Below are 12,680 nucleotides of genomic sequence, written 5' to 3'. Positions count from 1 at the left end.
GTGGGGATAACCAGTTTCACCGTCTTTTTCGCCTTCCCAACGCATCTCGTGGCCGCCTTGCCTGTGCCAAGCACCCCGGCAACCGGAATACCACGTTTTACCACGACCGCGAAATAAAGGGTAATACCTTTAACCAGGAAACTCTGCGGCTGGTTTCTTCCCTGGCAGGGCAACGACCTTCATCTTTCCTCCAAGTCGAGATCTTCTCTTCCCCTGGACGACACCGAGACTTGCACCCGCAGCCAGGAACAACTGCCACCGCTGGAGGATCCTTCCCACTTAAGGTACCGTGTTCTGCCTGGCTTCCCTTGCCACCGACAGTACGGGGTAGATTTAACCCCCCGGCTTTCGAACCTGGGTTAGCCTGGGACACCCTGGCTAAACTTTTCTGAGCCTCTCAACTCTTTTCGAACTCTCTTCAAGACTTTCAAAGCCTAGTGTAACTGTGTGATCTTGGGCGCATTTGTGCTCTGCTCTCTCTAAGAGTGGGCCCAGCCTATGGACTTTGGCTCACCAGTGACTTTTGCTCTTCTGCCTTGCTAAAAGTGTTCCTAAATCTTAGAGTGGTGTATCTTCACATATTCTGCCTTTTTCCCTCCCTTTTTCATGAACCTATTGGAGTGCCATCTATAGTTAAGCGCTCACCTCTGTCTGTAAATAAGTGGTGTTTACTAAGACTTGTCTGATAAGGAATAAGGGTTGTATATATCATAATAGTAACTGTGTTTAGAGTGATTTACAATAAGAGTGCTGGAGTGTTTCAAACAGTGTGTGTTTAAATAAATAATTATATACTTTGATACCAAAGCTCTGGTCTGTGTTTGCTTGTGCTATTGTATCTGAGTGCCTATTGTGTATACTTTGCATACTGCCTAACTCTCCTTGAGGGAAGTCTGACTGCTCAGCCACAGCTACCAGGTAAATCTGGGTGGTACAGAATGCTACCAAGTGGGTTTACTGCTAACACCTGTAGTCCTAAATCTGTTGCAGTGTTCCCAAAGGGAACTGCACAGGTTTCTGCCTAACAGTGAGAGGGGCCGGTATGATCCACAGTCATGGCTAGGCTTACCAGGCTTGAGTAGAACCGTAATGACGGCCTCGCGTAGTGTCGGGGGGGAGGGAACCTAGCAGGAGTGACTCGTTCCATACATCGAGCAATTTGGGGGCCAATATAGCTACAGCTCCTGATAAAATTCTGCCGTTAGCCCGTCGGGGCCCGGTGCCTTACTTTTAGGGACACTAGATATGGCCTCCACTATTTCATCTAATGTAATAGAGTCTAATTGGTCTCGTGTTGCGGGGAAGATACAGGTAGTGGGTATCTGATCGAGGAGATCCCGCATCTGAGAGTCACTATGCTCTGGGGGTTGAGATTATAATTCCGAGTAGAAGCCCGTGAAGACTTTGAGGGTTTACTGGTCGGACCACTGTATTGCCCCCTGACTATCCTTAACAGAGGTAATTTCGGTTTGGCCCCACGCCCTCCTCGCCAAAGCGGCAAGTGTTTTGCCAGGTCTGTCACCCTCGCCGTATTTCCGTGCAGGTTGCAGACGACTAAAGTACTGGACTTCCCTAGTGGCCTGTTCATTGAAAAATTTGAGCTCTTGATTGATCTGGGAGAGGACCCCCGGGTCAATCGACGCTGGGTGGGCTCGCTCCAGGTCTCGTAGTTTAGTTTCGGTGCGGGTTAGGGCAGCTCTAATGGTTTTAAGGACACCCGCCTCCCTAGAAATGGACATTCCCCTGAAAAAGGGTAGGGGCAGGTATTCCCAATTCCAGGGATATCAAAATTGGTGAGTGATCCGACAGAGTGCGCGCCAGTATCCGTGTCTCCACCAGTTTGCCCAGCATAGGACCGGACAATAGAAACATGTCAATCCTGGAGGAGCTATCGTGTACTGAAGAGTAGTAGGTGAATTCACGTGCTTGCGGATAAAGTGCCCTCCAAGCATTATGAATGTCGAGTGTTGTGCTGTGGGTGAGTAGTCTACGCGCTGCGCCAGACAGGGGCCTGGAGGCTGTACCAGTCCTGTCCAGCATGGTGTCTAATATGAAGTTCATATAAGACTGCTATTATCATGCTGTTCCATCTTCATCTTGTATCCTGGCTTGCAACATTATGTGTTACTACTGAATTCTGCAATTGTATTAGCTTCTTCTCTTGCTTCGCCACTCTTTTTGACTTCTTAATCTCTGTTCTCTCCTCCCCTCCCCATCCCTTTTCCTATCTCCTCCCCTCCTCCCCTTACTTTCTTCTATGCACTTACTCTATCAGAATTGTCCCTAGACCTACTATGACAGCAACCTTGTCTGTCGCTCCTCTATCCCCTTACTGTTGCCCCCCCCCCCCTCCAGCACTATCTGAAATGTTGACGGGCCTAGTACAATAGTCAAAAGTAGAGAAACTAGGGGGTCCTCAGTTAAGTCTGTGCGCTAGTTAATACCACAGGTATAGGAAAGTAGTATGGTCTGCTGCAATGATACACTTCCACTGGCGTCCCCAAGTACACACCAGTACAGATAAATAAAGTGAGGTAATGGAAGTATAGGTTCAGTGCGCAGGACCCCAAAATTCTTGTTAGACGTCCATAATACAAATCAATTTGGCTTGAATTTCCAATTTTATTGGTTATTGGACAGCCGACACTTGTTTCGACCTTTCCGGTCGTTCTCAAGGCGTGGTTCCAAATATGATGCACAGATTATGTAAAGCAGTCTGATTGTAACCCTCCAATGGGTGTGTGTTATTAGATTTAGATGAGTTATCTGTAGCTGGTTAGCTTGAGAGTTGTTACGGGGTTAAATCCCCATAGATGCATTTTCAGCAGAAAGTAGTCCCACTGGCGTCGGGTGAATACTTTCTGCTGAAAATTCATGCCGTATGTTCCAGGACATCACTGTTACAGGCATTTTAATAACCTAAGTAACATCCCACCACCGTTGTCGTAAAGTAAATTCAGGCCGGAAACTGCCCTCATTAGGGTACCCCGATGCGCTGTGGTCTGCCAATCTGCCTCCGCCTTTTTCCATAACACAAATCAAACTCTTTTCACCCACCTCCCACACCACCCCATCCAAGCAGGCAGTGAAATCCCCCTCCCCACATCAGTCAAAACCCAAATGTCCCACGGAAAAGGGGACAACAAGCGGTTCCCAACATGGGTCCGAAATACCAATGGCCCAACCGGGGCCAACACCCAACTTCAAATTAACAAGAGTATACATGTAATCGCAGTGGGGTGCGCCATTGCTATGTGGTGGACACTTGGAAAAATAGAGATGGCAATGGGTTACCAGCGGTACGTTGAACACAAGTATGTAGAACGATCAGCCCTGGCCGCCTGGCTTAAGTTAGAGTGCTTAAAAAAGGGCCAGGCCAACTAAGGGCGAAGCCCTCCACACCCTAGCATTCCGTGTTAAGGCCTGTGGGTACAAGTGGGTCAACAACCAGCAGATGGATCATTCAACAATAGCGTGTCGGTAAGCATGGCGGAGAGCCGCCCCTGGTGGTGAACTATGCAAATGTGATCGACATAGGTATTCAATGCGTATATATGGGTGAGCAAATAAGGCTGCATTGCTATCAGCACATGAATAAACAAGCAATAGTCAACAGATGGCTGAACTACGAAGTGGTGTGAGCTTAGTTATCAGCCCTAGGGTTACCATTGGGATTAGGTAGTGGTATCTGGGTCTCAATGAATTTGACAGCCTCATCCGGCACAGTAAAAAAGTACAATTTTTCTCTGAAAGTAATCTTGAACCGGGCCGGGAAGAGGATCGCATAAGGGACATTCCGCTCACGTAGCAGTTTCTTGACTCCCAGGAATTGGCGTCTCTCCTGCTGCAACCCGACGGAGAAGTCAGGGAAAATCCGAATGGTATTTGAGTCAAGGCGTAGGTCGTCCTTTTCATGTGACAAGCGTAGCATGAGGTCCCGGTCTCTGTAATTGAGGATCCTGGCTATAATGGGTCTGGGGAAATCTCCCGGTTTGGGCCGAGGGGATGGGGTCCGGTGAGCTCACTCGACTGTAAACAAAGGGGATAGTGCAGGGTCTCCCAATAGGTCTTTAAGTAGAGTTTCGACTGCCAACTCCATGCACCCCTTCAGGGCATTTTCAGGGACCCCTATTTATGCGTAGGTTGTTTCTCTGCGAGCGGGATTCAAGATCATCGCACTTTGACTTCACCACTTTCATGTCGCGAGTCAGGGTAGCCACTGCATCCTGCAAAGTATGTAGTTGATCTTCATTAGCCCCAATTCTGTTTTCGGCCTCGGTGATCCTTGTTCCGGCCTGATCGACTCAGGATTTCAGGGAAGCGACATTGGCGTTAATATCGTCCAGTTTTTCATGAAACGAGGCAAAATTCTTGGCCATTGACTCCATCATGACAGTGAGGTCAGGGGCCACTGCTCCAGGGGGGGGACTCAGGTTCAGGATCTTCCTGGGCGGATGTCACATCGCCCTGGTCTACACGTGGGGTTGCCTTTGCAAATTTGTCCATGGTGCCCACCTTGTTGGTCCCTCTGGATCTGTGGGCATAACTAATGCGATAAAGGAGGTGACCCGACAGGTCAGGCCCGATCCAATATGAGGAGCAGGGGTGTAGCGTTAAATTCCACCGTCCAGTAGATGCAGGTCGTTAAAGTTGAGGGGAAGTGGAGGTGGCAAGTGACACCACCGATGCGTTTGGGATCCAGGTAGCCTGTCTGCTGCTATACGAGCAAAGATAAAGCAATAGACCGCTCAACCGCCCAGCCTGGGAGGTGCCGGGGCTGAGGGGGACCACCATATAACACTGCCTTTGTGATGTTAGCCCAGGTGAGATGAGCAAGATGTCCACTGATGAATAGAGCGCTGTTAATGCTTGGTCGGGGTCAATGCTGGCTAGGCCCAATGTTCTGTGACCACCCGTATGAGCCACTGGGTAAGTTGATCGTGGTCCATTGAAGCCACGGTATGGAGACAGTAAGGTCGGTAGGATGTGTAGATCTCCAGCACAGGGGATGCCAGGGCCGTGAAGAGTTACGTTGCGCCAGGGGGGGTGAAAGGCGTAGTGACGGGCGCACGATGACCGCCCAGCAAACAAGCCAGTACTAAGGAAGCTGTTTTAATGTGAGCCCCCTAGATGACAGCAAAAGCGCAGTTAGGATCCACAGTCCTGCAGGTGCAGCCAGGCTTCAATTGTCATATAGCTCCAGTGCCAGCCACACCAAGGCCGTTGAAGGGGGAAGCAATGTGGTGCCCTCCAGGGAGATGTATGGTGACCCAGGTGTGGCGCAGGTTGAGGCAGCCCTGGGAGGAGGTGGATGGACTGGGCGTGGCCCGCGGGCCTGCAGGCGCACAGGACCCAGGAGTAGTTTAAGGGACAGGGGCCAGGGGGGCACCCGCACTGGAGCAGTGGCGCGGGGATGGGAAGTGCAGGTGAGCTCCACAGGTGTCAGCGGCCCCCCCCCGGCTCCTCACCTGTCCCGCAATCACAGGCCTCCGCCCGCAGGGTGCGCCGTCAAGTCCCGCAGCAGCGCACAGGGGCCGTCCGCCTCCAGGAAGCGAGGGGTTGGTGCCGCTCCGGCACCAGGCGCAGCACGCTCCAGAGCGGGCCCCCGCCGGCACCAGCCCGCCTCCGCTCGACAGGCAGGATCGAAGTGCAACGCCACAGGATGAGGAGGAGGGGCGGCTGCGGGCACCGGGCCAGGCACAGCCCCAGCCCCCAGCGCGGCCAGCCAGAGGGGACCCCGCCGCAAACGGGGAGGGAGGGAAAGGCTCAAACAAGGCAGCCGAGTCTGGCACAGAGTTCTGATGAAAGGAGCAGGGAGGGATAGACCCGGTGCACCGCAAGGCACGGCGTGGTCAGCCCGCAAGGGCAGCCCCCAGCTGGGCCTCCGGCAGCGCCGGGGTCCGGGACGGCGTCCAGGCCCAAAACATCAATCTGTCGCAGCGGGTTCCCTGAATCACGATTCTGGCCGGAATCAGGTCAGGACCACCAGCAGAGTAACAGGAACAATCTGAGATGCTTTACGGGCGGCGATTGTAATGCGTACCACTGATGTAGCCGGATATGTGCCCAAACCTCACGGAGCTGCAAAGCTAAGCAGCCATTTTCAGGCTGCTCAACCACGCCGCCCCTGGACAAGCTTTTTGATCGGGTGTCAAACCCTTTTATTAAAGATTCCAAGCAGGTATTTTTTTTTTTTTTTTTATAAGAGGATTTTAACTTTTGGACTGAGGATGGATCTGATAAAAAAATGTGACACAACTTTGACACCTTAGAGGACTTTAATCTGTTACCTATAATTAACGTTACCACATACGCCAGCCACATGCTTGATAAAAAATGTTCATGGACTCGGGCAGTCAGGGCTACTACAACATTCATTTTCTTATGGACCGATCGCTTCGGGATCCCCTTTCAAATCCCATGGACTCGGGCTTGGCGAAAACCCCTCTTCTGTGAATTCCCTTGAGTAATTGGAGGAGAGTCCCGAAACAAACGGTTTCAGATTTGTTCAAACAGCCATCAGGCTCTATCTTGCAGAGTGAGAGCAATGATCCAAATTACTTATTAGATTCCCTTGAGCGGGAACACAATCAATACCCTAGCCCCTCTTACACTACACAGGCCATGCTCCGATCACCCGCTAAAGCAAAAATGGTTTACGTGTGAACTTAATACTCCTATGTCCCGCCGTCCCCTTTCCTCCATACTTTTAGGACATTCCGTTCAGTTGGACCGGACCGGCGCACTTTTTGTAAAAAAGCATCAATTGAAAAATGTGTCCTTTTCTATTTACGTAGGGTACCGCACGTGGCCGTAACCCCGCCCTCCTGAGCTCCGCCCCACGCATCGCCCTTCAGTACTTTTCTCCGCGCGGTCGGGGCTGGATGCACTTGCATCACCTGAAAGACATTTTTCTTCTTTCTGTTGTCGTCCTCTCTTGCTCCGGTTCTGCGGTCACGTAGTCCTCTGTCTATGCCGGATCGTTTGGGATTTGTCTCTTGTTTCTCTTGCGAACTTTGCTTCGCTAGGGCGGATCCCCATTCTCTGTTTGGAGTGTCTGGGACCGGATCACCATTGGAACTCGTGTTTCTACTGCGACTCCCTTTCGGTCCGGGCACTACGTCAGTGGGAGGAGCTCTTCCAGCACGTTCCTCCACTGCATTTTCAATTCTTCATCGACGGAAAGAAGAGACGCCCGTTAAGTTCCTTACTTGTTAGGGAACCCCGGCCGGGGGACTCATTCCGGGGGTCCTCCAGGTCCGGGAGGGGCTTCAAGAGCTCTGCTACCAGGGTTATCCCTGAGGTGCCTCGCAGGTCTAATAGACATACCGGGGTTTTCTCTGAGGGTTCCCGCGAGGGGCCTGCCAACACTGTATCACGATCCGAGGTTCACCAATCAGGTGCTAATAGCCAGCCCAGTCGTGCTGAGGCTTTGGGTACCGGAGTTCGCTCCGAGGTCTCTGTCTGGAGCTCCCCATGCCGACACCGGGGTGCGCCCTGAGGCCTCCGTTGAGGCTTTCTATACCGAACCACAGTTAGACTCCCCTCTCGGGGAGCTGTACAGACCGGACTCCGTTCCGAGGTTCCTCTTTTTGATGCTAAGGTGTGTACCGACAGAACTGAGGGACCTGTTAAGGTCTTGTCTGTGAAGTGAATTCCTCAACATTCCCGGGCTCGTGTTGATACCAGTTCTGTTGAGGGGGCAAAAGAAGAGGTCTCTGACCGTAACTCCTCTGTTACCGGCTTTGCAGAGGTTCCTCTCTTGGAGGCAAATTCAAGTGGCCACTTCAGGATGTCTAATAAACATCCTAGGCCCCATAGTACCGGCTCTGCCGAGGATCCTTGTGTCAAGGCGAAAGTTTTGGTCAAGTCCCCTGACCAGTCTGTGGAGATACCTGCCTCATACACACATGTGACGCAGTTCTCCTCAGAGGTTAAAAAAATGTTGGGCCTTCCAGTGTGGTCTACGGCTGCCATTTTGGATTCTTCCCTTACGCCCACGCTATCGACGCCGGGTGCTGGGAACCTTCTGTATGGTGGAAAACCTTTTCCATGGGACAGTGTAAATCCGTTCCGCCCTTCTTATGAATGGCGCGCTCGGATGCCACTACTGCATACGGTCTCTCTTCCTCTTGCTTCTGCCCCTTTGGTCTATGTAGACCCAGTTGCTGGCGGACCCTCTTGGCAGCCTTCCTCATTACATTCGTGGGGGTATGCCCCTCATGAGCGGTCTCCGCCCAGTCCAGTACCTAAAACTTGGCCATAGGATTCCTTTTTTGGGAAGTTTCAGAGTCTTATGAACTCTGACCCCATGAGGGAGTACTTTAAGGGTCTTTTTAGGGAGATCTGCCCTCCAGTGCTGCATCCTTCCCCGAGAGTTCCAGTCGCAGCACCTGTCGCCCTGGCAGCGGTACCGCCTCTACCCCCCGGCCCGCCTCCAGCTCTTCCGCCTCTGCCTCCCTTGTCTCCGGTAGACAAGACTCCAGCAGAGCGAGACGTCACTTTGACGCCGGTCGCATCGCACCCGTCTGATCCTGACATACTGGACGACCCTCAGGCAGATCAGGATAGTGAGGACCAGCCCCGCTCTGTCAGAGCGTTCCATGACCGGGTCCTGGACATGTCTCTCCTTGACATACCAGTACCTGAGGCACCCGCTCCGCAGGCAGGGGGTGCTTTCGGGGGTGTTTACTTTGTCTCTGCAGGAGCGCACCGGCCTGTTCCTTCAGAGGGACATTCTGGCCGAGGCCTGCAAAGTCTTGGATAAACCCTACACTTGGCTGCCTATCAATCTGAGAATTGACAGCCGTTACAGACTTCAAACCTCTGAGGAAGTAGCCTTGGCATCATGTCCGCTCCCTTCCTCAATGGTGGTAGCGGCCGCCACTCTGCAATCCAAGCCGGCCTCTGCAACCTCGGCAGCTGCGGCTCAAGTTCTGGCCAAGGATGACAAATTGCTTGACTCCTTGGGCAAGAAGATTTTTGCCAACTCAGCGCTGCAATTGCGTCAGGCTAACGCAGAGTTCATTTTGGCTGCGGCGAACATGAAACTGTGGAGGGATTTGGCTGATTTCGAGGGGTTTGTTCCTGTAGACAGGCTGGAAGACTTTAAAGGCGGTTTGTCAGACGCAAGGGTATTGGCGCAGGATATGCTGGAGGCAGCTGTGCACCATGTTGATACCTCAGCCTGTGGCCTTATGTTGGGGGTAGACACCTCGTCAAGCTTGGCTTCATGCAACAAAGTTTTCAAAGGAGGTCCAAGATAAAGTTCTGGACCTGCCTTTTGACGGCAAAGAGTTGTTTCATTCCTCAACGGATGACGAACTTATAAAGACTAAGGCGACCAAGCATACTGCCAAGTCTCTGTCGGAGATAGTGAAGCCCCCAGTCAAAGCTCAGAGATCTGAATCCCAGTCTCGGTCCTCCTCAGGCATCAGAGGGTTCCAAGACTGCAGGACACGCAGAGCTGATCCCCCAGCCCCCGTCAGGTAGCTCCCGTCGGAGACAGCAACAGGGTCGATTTTTCTCTCGGTCTTCAGTCTGCTCTTCGGGGACAGGTAGTCTCTCAGCTGAAAGACTGAGAGACTCCGCACTGCACGAGACTCCGGTGGGAGGACTGATTTCATGGCAAACCATCACGAAGACTGGTGGGTTTTGTCCATCGCTCAGGCAGGCTTCCGCTTGCCCCTACCCCCTACCCCACCCTTCAATCCTCCTCTTCAGCAGTCGGGCATGCCCTCCCTCAGAGCCGAGGTCCAGAAGCTTCTAGATCTCAAGGTGGTGGAACCCATTCCTCTAGTGGAACCGAGGGGAGGGCTTTTACTCCCGTCTGTTCACGGTACCCAAACCCAAGCAGGCTGGCCTGCGCACCACCCTCGACCTTTCCCAGTTCAACCTTTCTCTTTCCCAAGAGAAATTCAAGATGATTACACCCTGCCAAATAATGTCCTCTCTTCATAAGGGCGACTGGCTCAGCGTTGTGGACCTTCAGGACGCGTATATGCATTTCCTGATTTGGAGCCCGCATTGGAAATATCTGCGGTGCTCCCTGGGAGAGGAGCATTTCCAATTCCGAGTGCTCCCTTTTGGTCTCAGCTCAGCGCCGCGTGTCTTCATGAAGATGTCGGTCATCGCGGCTTTTCTTCGGCTACAGGGTATTCATGTGTATCCATATTTGGACGACTGGCTTCTGTGCAGTCCTTGTCCAGTGAAAGCCTCGAGCAACCTTCAGTCTCTCCTCCAGCTCCTGTTCTGCCTTGGGCTGTCGGTGAACTGGCGGAAATCCTCCATGACCATCTCTCAGGACCGGATATTCCCGGGTTTCCGTTGGAACACTATCGACTGCAGAGTGTACCTGACTGTGGACGGGATGGCGGATCTGTTGACCGGTTTTTATTCAGTCCGAGATCATGTCGGCCTTGTGGTTCCAGAGGCTTCTAGACCGCATGGCCTTGTGCGTGCTTGTTCTTCCCCTTGCTCGTCTCAAGATGCGACTCACGCAGATGGCTCTTCGGAGCTCCTGGCTTCAGGCAGTGAACTCGGACACCAAAATGATTCTGGTTCCTCCCTGCATGATGACAGATCTCCTATGGTGGTCATCTTCCAGCAATCTGTCGGTGGGTGCTCCTTTTCAGGAGCCCTCTCCTCAAATGACCATTACGACAGACTCCTCCCTTATTGGGTGAGGCGCGACGTTGGATCATCTTCAGGTTTTCGACCTATGGTCTCCACAGGACAGACAATCATCTGGAGCTTCTGGCGATTTTCCTGGCGCTCAAAGCTTTCAAGCAAGTGATTGTGAACAAAGTGGTCCGCATCCGTACAGACAATGCGGTATCTGTTTCACATCAACAAGCAGGGGGTACCAGTCTACCTCCCCTTGTAGATCTAGCCATTCAGATTTGGGAATGGGCCATTCAGCACAGTGTGTGGCTGCTGGCGGTACACATTCCGGGCCAACTGAATGTGACTGCAGACTCTCTCAGCCGACGAGTGGTGGTCAGCTACGAGTGGGAACTGAACACAGAGATCCTCTCCAATATTTTTCGCCATTAGGGAACTCCAGAAGTGGACCTCTTTGCGATGTCATCAAACAGGAAACTTCCTCTTTAGGCTTCCAGGACGGACACAAAGCTTCTTCCCTGGGGGATGCTTTCGAAATTCCGTGGCACAACATGAGGGCCTATGCCTTCCCGCCTCTTCCTCTGATTCACCGGGCGCTATGCAAGCTCAGGAACACGATGAATTGCACTCTCCTGTTCATGGCCAGCCAGATTCTGGTTTTAGGAGCTTCAGCATCTGTCAGTGGGCTCCCTGATCAGCCTTCCGCTGATTCCCGACCTGCTTCACCAGAGCGATCAGCAGATGCAACCACCCCTCCTCACAATCATTCAGCTTGGCGGCCTGGTGCCTGAGTTCAAATCCTTGGAAAGTTTCAACTTTTCCAGATAATATGCATATTATCCAGCCGGCTAGAAAACCTTTGACAAGGTCTCAGTATAGGAGCAAGTGGCTCCGTTTCTGTCACTGGTGTTTAGCTAAGCAGCTGGACCCCAGAGATGCTACCGTTGACACGGTCCTTTCTTTTGTTTCTCATCTGGCAACTTCAGGCATTCATGTCTTGTCTTGTAGGACTGATTTGTCAGCTATCGCCACTTACCTGTCCACGGACACTTGCTCTTTTTCATTGACAAACCCTGTCATTAAAAGGCATTTTGCAAGTCTATTGCATCTTTATCCACCTGTGCGCAACCCACATCCAAAGTGGGAGCTGAATGTGGTCCTCGCTGCCTTATGCCATAAGCCTTTTGAGCCCATGGCTACGGTGGACTTGAAGTTCCTTTTGTGGAAAATTGCTTTTCTGATTGCGGTGACTTCGGCAAGGCGTGTAAGTGAACTTCAGGCCTTGTCTGTAGAACATCCATTCCTCAACTTTCATAAGGATAAGGTTGTCCTACGGACTAATCCTGCTTTCCTTCCAAAGGTTTTATCTGACTTTCATTTGGATCAGTCTATTTCGTTACCCGTCTTCTTTCCAGACCCGGCCTCAGATGCCGAGAGTTTGTTGCACAATTTGGGTGTCAGACAAGCTCTTAAGTTTTATTTGGACAGAACATCTAAACTTAGGAACTCTTCCTAGCTTTTTGTGACCTTCGGAGATCCGAAAGGAAAGCAGGCATCGAAAGTAACTATCTCCAGATGGATTGCTTTCTGTATATCAGAGGCGTATACCCTTCAGGGGCATGAATTCCTTTTGGAGGCTGAAGGCCATCTTGTGCGGGACAAGGCGGCTGCCGTTGCCTTCCAGAAATATGTTCCCTGGGAAACCATTGCCAGAGCAGCTACTTGGGCTTCCCCATCAGCTTTTTGCAAGCATTACTGCTTAGACCTGAGCTCCAGAGCCAATGCTCAATTCGGGCACGCTGTTCTTAAAAAACACTTTCAGTAAGGGAGTGACATCCACCCGTTTTCCTGTGAGGAGTGCTTGGTAATCTCCAAAAGTATGGAGGAAGGGGGACGGGACGTAGGAGTATAACAAAGTTATTCACCGTAGTGACTATCTTACTCCTAGTCCATAGTCCCCTTTCCTCCATAGGCCCGCCCGCCGTCCCCTCTAAAAAGTATCCTCTATTATTACTTAAAGGTCTCAGACCGGGCGATTGAAAAGGAGTGAAGGGCGA

At 51.9% G+C, this 12,680-nt stretch overlaps 1 protein-coding gene across 2 annotated transcripts in view; it reads left to right on the top strand.

The window, feature by feature from the left end:
- Positions 1 to 12,680, top strand: part of KIFBP (kinesin family binding protein) — a 640,932-nt gene that overhangs the window by 472,715 nt on the left and 155,537 nt on the right. The gene's annotated exons all lie outside the window — the stretch shown is intronic.

This window comes from Ambystoma mexicanum, chromosome 8, assembly GCF_040938575.1.
Source record: "Ambystoma mexicanum isolate Mex_15411 chromosome 8, UKY_AmexF1_1, whole genome shotgun sequence".
Classification (NCBI taxonomy): Eukaryota; Metazoa; Chordata; class Amphibia; order Caudata; family Ambystomatidae; genus Ambystoma; species Ambystoma mexicanum.
Note: the sequence above shows the minus strand (reverse complement) of the source record. Positions and strands in the feature narration are given on the sequence as shown.